Here is a 9,848-nt window from a genome sequence, read left to right on the forward strand (position 1 = left end):
GGCGGCCGTCTATTCCCTGGCAGCCTTCTCCCTCGCTGAAACGATGCACGAGAGAACCGCACCGGTGACCCGGTGATTGGTTCCCGTCAATTTAGAGAGGATTTGTGCGCAATACAGATGAATACATTTCCCTCTTGACAATAAAGTCATCCCTATGTTGAGCGCAGCGAGATGTCCCGGAGCGCCGTGGGTCAGGGCATCGCAGCACACAACCTCTGCAGCCTGCGACCCGTCTGGGGTTACGTCGTCTTTACTCCCCTCCGCTACGTGTAAGAAGTACCACTGAGGTTCCACGGTACTCTGGAAGCAGAGGTAACAGTGTCTTGGTTTCTCATGTCATCGCCACCGCAACTGGACCCCTTCCCGGGGCACGCATGTCCCCCCGGCGTTCTCCCCCCGGGCGAGGGCTCTGGCCGCGATGCCGCCCCAGCGCAGCGATGCCCCCCCAACCTTTGCCTCCCCGGTTCCCCCTCCATAAAAAGGACACGAGAGGCACCCGAGCAGGGCGGCAGCCCGAGGCCCCAGAACCTGCCCTGTTGGGGGGTTCCTCCGCACCCCCCTGCTCCGGGGCGTGGGGGGCCCTGCCCAGGGCTGCCCGTGGTGGGCTGGGGGACTCGGGGGGCCAAGTCCTGCAGCGCTTTGTTCTTCCGCTGCTTTCAGCAGCTCAGTGTGCTTTTCTGCGGCTTTTCTCTTTCGGTTCTCTTTTTTGGCACGGTTGGTTTGTGGGGTTCGGGAGGTTTGGTTTGTTTGGGGGTTTTTCAGGCAGGGGCTTTGCAGGGTCAGTTTTGCTGCTTCACCAGTTTTTTCCCCACCACCGGCTGCCCACGGGGTGGGGCGGGTGGGTCTGCTGCTCATTGCGCTTCTTTTGCACCTCTACTTTTTACTTTCGTGATTTTCATTTTATTTTCTAGTTTTCTCTTTTTCTGTGTTTTCTTTGTTATTGTCTTTTTTCTCTTTTTTCTTTTTTCTCTTTTTTTTATTTTGTCTCTTTTTTCTTGTTTCTCTTTTTTTTAAATGTTTTTCCTAGTTTTTTCTTTTTTCCTTTTTCCCCTGTCTTTTTTTCCATTTTTTTTCTTTTTTTCCCTCCTCCTATTTCTCTGGGTGGCTCCCAGCCCCTCCGGCCCTGGGCAGCAGCACCTGGGGCAGCCCCACAGCTGTGGGCGCTCCCCGGCCGATGAGAAAGGACCCACACCTGGGGTGGGCTTGGCTGGGGGCGGAGGGGAAGGGGATGTGATGGTGGGTGCGGGTGTGGGTGCTTTTAGACAGTTGGGTGCAAGGAGGGTGTTGGGTGCTGCTGAGCCCCCCTGGGCTGTGGGGAAGCTGTGGTTGGGGTTTGCTGCTGCCCTCCCTCACCCTGGGGCTGCCTGAAGCTCCAGCAGCTCTTGGTTGTGGGGGTGGCAGGTCCCTGGTGATGGCTTTGGGGGTCCTGGTGCTGGCGGTGGGGAGCCCCCTCGCCCTGCTGTGGGGCTGGAGCTGCCGGCCTGGCTGCGCTGCCGGCTTGTGGCCCTGGAGAGGGGCTGTGAGGAGCCCGGCCGTGCTGAGGAGCCCAGCCCTGGTCCCCGTGGTTGTGTCTGATGGGGGTCTGTGTGCCCCGAAGTCTCGGTGAGCATCCCTGGTGCTGGGTGGGCTTGTGCTTCGCTGCAGGGGCTTCCCTGGGGACCCCCTGGGCTGCGAGCTGGGGCTGTGGGACCGAAGTGACGTGGGAGAAGCAATTGCTCCGGTGTGGAGTGAATGTGGACGGTGTTCACCCCTTGAGATGGGGAACTCTGCCCCGAGGCAGCGCCCGTCAGCACCAGCACCTCGCCCTGGCTATCCTCGTTTGGCACAATCGTGCTTCTGCTGCCGGCGTGGCCACGCTGGGTTTTCCTCTGGGACCCCCTGGCATCTCACCACGGAGCTGTGGGACCGGGGACACGCAGGGACCAGCCGGAGTGCCGCCGCTCCCCTGTCAGGATTCTGCCCGGCGAAGGGTCCGTGGGGGCTGGGGCGCACAGAATCGGGGCTCCCTGTGGCCTCCCCAGAGGCCTCTGGGGACATTCACTGGGGAGAAGAGTTTATCAGAATTCCTCCCCGCCCTCAGACATGTTCGGGCTTTGCTGGCACTGTGAGCCCGGGCATCACCAGCCCAAACGGGGGGTAAAGCTTTTTGTTCAGGGGGTGCTGGGGCTTTCCCTGTGCGGCTGGGTGGCACAGCCCTACAGCCAGCACTGCAAAAATGAGGTGTCTCATCAGCAGTTGCCCAAATTCTTCATTAATTCCAGTGGTAGCCTCTTGGGGTTGATTTTCAGGCTCTCCCCATGTGTGGGTGGCTCTTCTGAGCCTGCTCAGGGCTGAGCCTGGGCTGCTGGGGGGTGGGCTGGGGTTTGGGGAGGGGCCCTCCTGCTCCCCAGCCCTGCCGCAGGCACCCGGGAGAGAGCCTGCTCCATCGCTCCCCATCGCCCCTCTGCCCCGGAGCACGGTAAGGAGGCGGCGCGAGCTAAGGGGGGGCTGCCCTGTGCCCCCGCTGCAGACCACGGGGTGTCGTTCCCCTTTGATAACCCGCTTTGTGCCTTGTCGGGGGCTGCTGTGCCTTGGTTACGCGCTTTCCTATTTGAGCAATTAAAAAAGAATGTGGATAAATAACGAGTGGGAATGAGGAAAAGTCAAATCTAGGCAAGGAGGCAGAATGGGGTTTGTATTGCACAAAGATCACTGAAATTATATGTTTTTTATATATATCAGTTGATGATTGGATGGGGAGGGGAGCTGGGGAGTGTGCTTAAACCTACTCAGGGCAGATGGAGCACATCTGTGTCTCCTCCCTGGGAAGGAGAAGCCCATGGCCTTGTCTGTGCCCGGGGCCGGCGGCATCTGTGTCGCACCGGGGCTGTGGACAGGACAGGGCTGGAGTTGGGGACGCTGCTCGTGGGTCACTTGTCGCCGGTGTCGGTGACCGGACGTGCTGCGGGGGTTGAGTTTGCGCCCGGGCGTGCTGCTTTGGGCTCTCTGCGGTAACGTCTCACTGAGCAAAGCGTGTGTCGCGTTCCCGGGTTGGGGACGGTGCTGTGTCCGCTGGACGGGGCACAGCTGCTCCCGGGAAGCAGCGGGACGGGGTTCCCTGCCAGCGAAGCTGCTGCAACAGCAGCCCCCAGGAGGGCTTCAGCAGCCGCCTGTAAGCGGCCGGGAGTAATGGGGTGGATGAAAGAACACAGCTTAAGGCCCCCCAAGGCAAACGAGAGTCGCTCCCCCTTTGTTTGCTGGTGGGGGAACCCCCAAAGCCCCTTCCAGGCATACTGCTCCCCAAAATGACTGGTTGGGGGCCGACGGTCCCGCTCCGGACTGCTGCTCGGGGGGTTGCCCGGGGTCCGAGCCTCTCTCTCCCCGCGCTCAAGTCCCCCTTTCCCCCTCCCCAGGGGCTGCACCGGTGGGATTTCTCTCCCCAGCCTCAGGCTGAAGCGAGGTGAAGTGGTTTTTCCCGGGAAGCTGCTTTAGGCTGTGCCCGTGGAAAACCCGGGGCCGTGCAGCACAGAGAGGACCCCACCTGAGCCACTCCTAAGAGCTACAGCTGGGGTGAAACGAGAACAGCTGAGTAGTCCCGATGGAAACCAATGTACAAACTAGTTCTGCTTCCCGTGTTTTGCCTTAAGCGCTCGGGAAAGGAGGGAGAAGGGGGAATGGGGGTGAGGACAGCGGCTGATGGGGCCTCTCGCGGGGGGGGGGAAGGACGGGCTTATGCGGGAGGCTGATTCTGGCACGGGAGGGGCCGCGTTTAGTAGTGTTAATAGGGGAAACCCTTATTTCCTCGCCGACCCGGAGTGGTTTGAGCCGTGTGAGGCACTGGGGAACCTCCTTCTGCTCTGGGGCTGCACTGGGGTTACGGGGTGAGGGGAGGCGTCGCGGCTGTTCTGTTCTCTTCCCCACACCCGCGCTCGCGGTGTCACACACGGTGACCATCTGCAGCGCCACACACCCGCGGGTGTCGTCACGGCCCGCAGCCACCCGGGGGGGTTGATTTGTGACGCTGCAGTGACGCCACGGGCCGGGGGAGGAGCGGGCAGCGCTCCGCGGGGGGCGGGCGGCGGGACCCGGGGCGGCCCCGGGGGGCGGGGCGATGTCTATAAAAGGAGTGGGCGGGGCGGTGAGCGCGGGGGCTCGGCTCGGCTCTCCCGGGGCGGGCGCGGGGCGCCGGGGAATAAAGCCCCGAGGGCCGGAGCCCGGCGCCCCCGGCCCGTCCCCGAGCACCGCCGGGGCTCCCGGGCCTGTTCCCGGCGGCGGGGCTCGGGGCGCAGAGCCGGGCCCGCGGGGGGCCGGGGCGCAGCGGAGCCGGGCCCGAGAGCGGGGGCCCAGCCCCGGGTTGGGGGAGCCCCGCCGCAGCCCCCGTCCCGCGGCCCCGGGAGCGGCTGCCGGGGGGTGCAGGCCCCGCTCCCGCCCAGCGCCCGGTCCTGCCCGCGGGGGGTGAGACCCGGCTCGGGGCCGGGGCCGGGCCCCGGCTCTGCCTTCGCAGCCTCAGAAGCGGGCGCAGGGGCAGGTTTTGGGGCTCCTGAGCCGGGAGGGACTCCAGCGCGGTTTGGGGCTCGGGCACACGCGGTTGGGGCGGTTACAGACACCCGGTTCCGGGAAACGGAGCCCGAGTCCTGCCTGTTTGGGCTCGGAAACAGAGACTGAGTCAGTCCTGCGTGTTCAGGGCTTCAGAGGGAGCTCATTCAGCCGGGTTTGAAGCTTAGAAACGATGACTAAGTCCTGCGTTTTGGAGCTCAAAAGCAGAAGCTTTAGCCCTGGGGCTTGGGGGCTAGAAACTGGGCTCATTTGGCCAGTTTAGGGCTCAGAGAGAGCAAGAGTCCTGCATTTTGGGGGCTCAAAACACGGCTCGTATGGCCAGAAGCGGAGACTAAGTCCTGCGTTTTGGGGCTTGGAGCAGAGACCAAGTCCTGTGTGTTTGGGTACAGAAGTAGAGACTAAGTCCTGCGTTTGGGGGGCTTGAACCCAGACTCCTTTGGTCAGTTGTTGGGCTCACAGAGTGCTGCGCTTTGGGTGGTTAAAAGGAGGCTCATTTGGCCAGTTTCAGGGCTCAGAAACAGAGACTACAAGTGCTGTGCTTTGGGGGCTCAAAACCAGGGTCACTAAGCCAGTTCTCGGGCTGACAAAGGGAGAGCAAGTGCTGCGTTTGGGGGGCTTGAAACAGAGACCAAGTCCTGTGTGTGTGGGCTCAGCAGCAGTCAGTCAGTGCGGCCTTGTGGGGGCTTGAAAGCAGGCTCATTTGGGCAGGTTTGGGGCTCCCACCGAGAGACCGAGTGCTGTGGTTTGCAGTCTGGCAACCGGGCTCATGGGGCCAGTGACAAAGAGAGCTGACAAGGACCCAGTCCTGTGTTTGGGGCCTTGGAGCAGAGCCCGAGCCCTGCAGCCCTTTCCGGGGTGACCCCCGGGCCGGGTCGGCCGCGTCTGTGGGCAGGGGGTGGGCAGCGCCTGCAGCCCCTCTCTGCGCCCCGGGGAGGGGGAGGCCGGGCTGCCCCGGCCGGGCAGGAGAAGGGCTGGGCCCGGGGCAGACGGTGCCTGTCAGAGCCCGGGCTGGGCCCGGGGCAGACGGTGCCTGTCAGAGCCCGGGCTGGGCCCGGCCCTGGGGAGCCCCCGCGCCTCCGCCCTCCTCCAGTCCTTATTCTGTGTCGGCACGAAGCCGCCGCCGCCTTTATTCCGTGAGCCGGCACGGGCGGAGCCCCGCGGCCAAAGCGAGACCGAGCCCGGAGCCCCGCCGGGGCACCCCCGGCCCCACGCTGGCAGGAGCGGGCAGCGCGGGACTCCGGCCCCGGCCGCCGGTCCCCGCCTGAGGCCCGGCTCCTCCCGCCCGCGGCGCCGGGACGGAGGCGGCGAGGCCGGGCTCGGGGCGCTCGGCTGCGGCCGGTCCCAGCCCCCGCGCTGCCGCGGTCCTCCGGCCCGGGACCCGCAGCCCGCCCGGGGAGAGGCGGACCCCGCCCGGGACTCCCCCACCGGCACCAACACCGGCCCCGCGTGCCCGCGAGGCCCAGCCCCAGCCCAAACCACAGCCCCGGCCCCGCCTCACCGCCCCCGGGCTCCGCACAGCCCCAGGAGAAGCCCCCGGGCCGCGCCAAGGCCCCATCCCCGCGTCCCGAGCGACGGGTCCCGCCCGGCGCCCCCGCCCCGGTACCGACGTCCGACGCGCTCGGTGCCGGCGCCGCTCTGGCGGCGGAAGAGGAGGCGCGTGCGCAGGGCGGGGCGCGTGGGCGGTGGCCCAGGGCGCGTGCGCGGGGCGGGGCCTGGCGCAGGTGCGCGGGGCGGGGCGCGTGGGCGGGTCCCCAGGGCGCGTGCGCGGGGCGGGGCCCGGCACAGGTGCGCGGGGCGGGGCCCCAGGGCGCGTGCGCGGGGCGGGTCCTGGCGCAGGTGCGCGGGGCGGGGCGCGTGGGCGGCGCCCCAGGGCGGCTGCGCGGGGCGGGACCGAGCAGATTTGAGCCCCCGCGGCCGCCGTCGGCCGCTTCTCTCGTTCCCTGCGGCGGCCCCGGGGCGGCAGCGGCCGGGCCGGGCTCCCCCGGCGGGGCCAGGTGAGGCGCGGGGGGCTCGGCCCGGGGCCGGGAAGCGGGGAAGGGGCCGCGGCCGCGCGGGCCGCGGCCCCGGGGCGGGTGTCGGGGCGGCGGCGGGTGGGCAGTGCCGGTGCCCGGGCGGCCGCGCTGCCGGCGGCTCCGCGGAGGAGGCGTCGGAGCGGCGGGGCTCGGGGCGCCGGGGAATAAAGCCCGGAGGGCCGGAGCCCGGCGCCCCCCGTCCTCGCCCGAGCCGCCCGCGGCCACACGGGGCCGGGCCCGCCCCGCGGGTCCCCCCGGTCAGTTCTCAAGCACCGCCCGACACCGCCGGGGCTCCCGGGCCCGTCCCGACATCACACGCGGGGTTGGGGGTTGGGGCTCAGCCGGCGGTTCCGGGGCTCAGCAGCGCTGACCGAGCCGGGCCTTTCCCGGTCCTGAGAACGGAGCCCCCGCGCTCTGTTTGTGGGGCCGGGAAAGGGGCTGCGGGGCGGGAGCAGAGAGCGAGTCCTGCGCCTTTGGGCTCAGAAACGGCGACCCGGTCGGCTGTTTCTGGGGTCAAAGCCAGGGGCCGGGTTGGCCGTGGCGGCGGGGGGTGGGAGGCGGGAGGGCGTTGGGCTGCGGGTGGGAGGGAGGGGGGTGGGCAGGTTGCGTGGACCCCCACCGGAGGTGGGGTCCGGTCGCGTTGGTCCCCGAAGCTCGGGAGGCCGGCATGCACCAGGCCGAATTAAACGTCTGAGATAGTTTCTGGCGCGAAAGGCACTTTTCACCCCATTTTTCAGTGTCCAACTGTTTATTCGAGGCATGTACAACCACCGGAATAGTGATTAAGTCCATATTTGGACAACGTACAATGATGACAGGTCATATTCATATACAAGTTATGACAGTGATTGATTTACGACCTGGCCAAAAGCCAAGATCATTTCAACAAGCACAAGCTGTAGTCAGCTGGAGTTACAACCTTGGCAAAAGCCAAGACGGGTTCAACAAGCACAAGCTGTAGTCAGGTGGAGCCACAGACAGACTGGAGCTGAAAGTCAGCTGGAGCTGAAGCAGCAAACCCATCCGGAGAGGAAACTGCACTGGAGGTGAAAACGAGCTGCGGCCATCCACGAGCTGGACCTGAAAGAAACAAGGGCAGAATCAATGACCTGAAACTGCAGCCGAAACTGAACTGGAGCCATCCGCAAGCTGGGGCGGAAACAACCAACCTGAAGCTGCAAATGAACAGGAGCTGAAACCAGCTAGAGCTGCAAAGGAACCGGAGCTGTCCATAAGCCGGACCTGAAACCAGAGCAGAAACAAACGGGAACCGCAACTGAGCTGGAGCCAAAACTGAACTGCAGCCGTCCGGGAGCCGGACCTGAAACAAACGGGGGCCCAGACAACCCACCTGAAACTGTACTGAGCTGGAGCCGCAGTGTCTCCGGGCGGGCACAGGAAGCCCGGCTTCTTCCTGGGGCTCCACAGCTCCTGGCGTGGCTGGGGCTCGTCCGTCCATCCGTCCATCCCTGTGCAGGAAGAGACGTGGGTGAGTCGGCTCCTGGCAGTGCGGCACGGCCCAAAAAACCCCCTGCGAACCCTGCTGCCTCCCCGGCACAGGCAGCTCTGCTCGGCCCCGTCAGCAGCAGCAGCCCAGCACCGCACACCCGAGATGGGAGGGGAGGGAGAAACAGGGCCGGGGCAGCAGAAACATCCTATTTCTCCCCAGAAGGATGAGTGAAACGCCCCCCCCTGCCCTGTGCAGCAGCAGCGGCACAGACCAACAACCAGCAGCCCGAGACTGGGGCCGGAGCCGGCACCGCACCAGTGCCAGCAGGGTCTGGGCCGGAGCGTGACCGTGCCCGCTGCCCCCTCGCAGGCACAGCCCCTGGGAAGGTGTGGCCCAGACCTGCCCGGCCCTGGCTCAGGGTGGGCTGCAGGGATGGGAACCACGGGGCACCCCAGGGTCCAGCATGGGGCCACGGGGGGACCCTGCCTGGGCAGGTGCTGAGCTCCTGCAAGCCCCAAGGTCACACACACTGACACCCACACCAGCACTGCCCTGCCGGCACCAGGACCCCTCCTTCCCCCCAAAGGGGCCTGCGGGGAGCCCTGTCAGGGTACGGCATCTGCCCTCCCTGTCCCTCAGCCGCCCCGCTGGTAGGACAAGAGGCAAAACCAAAGTGTCCCGAGCACAAAACCGCTCCCCGGAGCTCCCGACCGCTCGACCCTCTCGGGAACATCAGCCCCTGGCACCTACCCACGAGCCGGCACCCCACTCCCATGGCCTGGCAGGGGGGGCTTGGCCCCCACCCACCCCTCCTGCGGCACCTGGAGATCCCCGATGGCACAGCCGGCCGCGGGAGCAGAGCTCCCCAGTCCCACCCCACAGCTCCGCTCGGACGCCGCCTCGGGGCACTCACCTTACTGGGCACGTCCTCCGCGCCTACGTCCCCCGGAGCCCGGGCACCGGGATGAGTCTTCCCCACGCGTCAGCACAGCCACGTGGCATCGCCGGGACCACCGACACCTCCTGAGGGACCGGCACCACTGGGACGGCCGTCACTCCCTGTGCCCGGTCAGGCTGGCTTCACCGTCTCACCGAGGGCGCTGCAAGAGCCGGGTGTGGATCCCTGAAGCGGCCTCTGCTCCTGCCACAGCACATTTTCAGTTAAAAAATAAGTTTTCAAGTAAAACAATGACTTCACATGGAGCCCAGACCCGCCCCCAAACACCCTGCCGTGGGATGCCCGGGAGCTCCCCGTGCCCAGGGACCCCCAGTGCAAAGCCTGCCCATCCCCGACCTCGTCTGTGCGGCCACGGTGCCGGCTCCCCGCAGGCAGGAAAACCCGCCACCGCAGGCAAACCCCGCTTTTACGGGGAGCGCCCGTGCTCACCCCAGGCTGCGGGCAGGCTCTTATTCATGCACGTGAGGCGTCCCAGCAAAATCGGGGCACCCCAATCGTGGGTTCACCCTTCAAAAGTTCAGGTCCAACACGTTTCACTAATCGCTGGCACCCGCACTAACAATTACTGACCACAGAAAACTTGGCAAAGCAACTCTCTTTCTGCAGCATTCTTGCTGCCTGTCTGTCGGTCCAGACGCCCCCGGAGTCCGTCTTGCCAGAGTCGCTTCTCTGTGACGCCAGCCGAGGCCGGGAGGGTTTCAAAGCTACATCAGAGGGGCTGGGATGCCGGCGGCACCTCGGGTGCTCGGGGGTGTCATTTATCCTTCAGGGTCAGCTCTCAGCTTCCACAGAACAATGCCCTCGTGCCCAGGGCCAGGCCGTCCTTTAGTTTGCTTTACTTCAGCACGAACAATGCCCACGTCTCCAGGAAAACTCCACCACCTCATCACCT

This window comes from Gavia stellata, chromosome 19 (genome assembly GCF_030936135.1).
Source record: "Gavia stellata isolate bGavSte3 chromosome 19, bGavSte3.hap2, whole genome shotgun sequence".
NCBI lineage: Eukaryota > Metazoa > Chordata > Aves > Gaviiformes > Gaviidae > Gavia > Gavia stellata.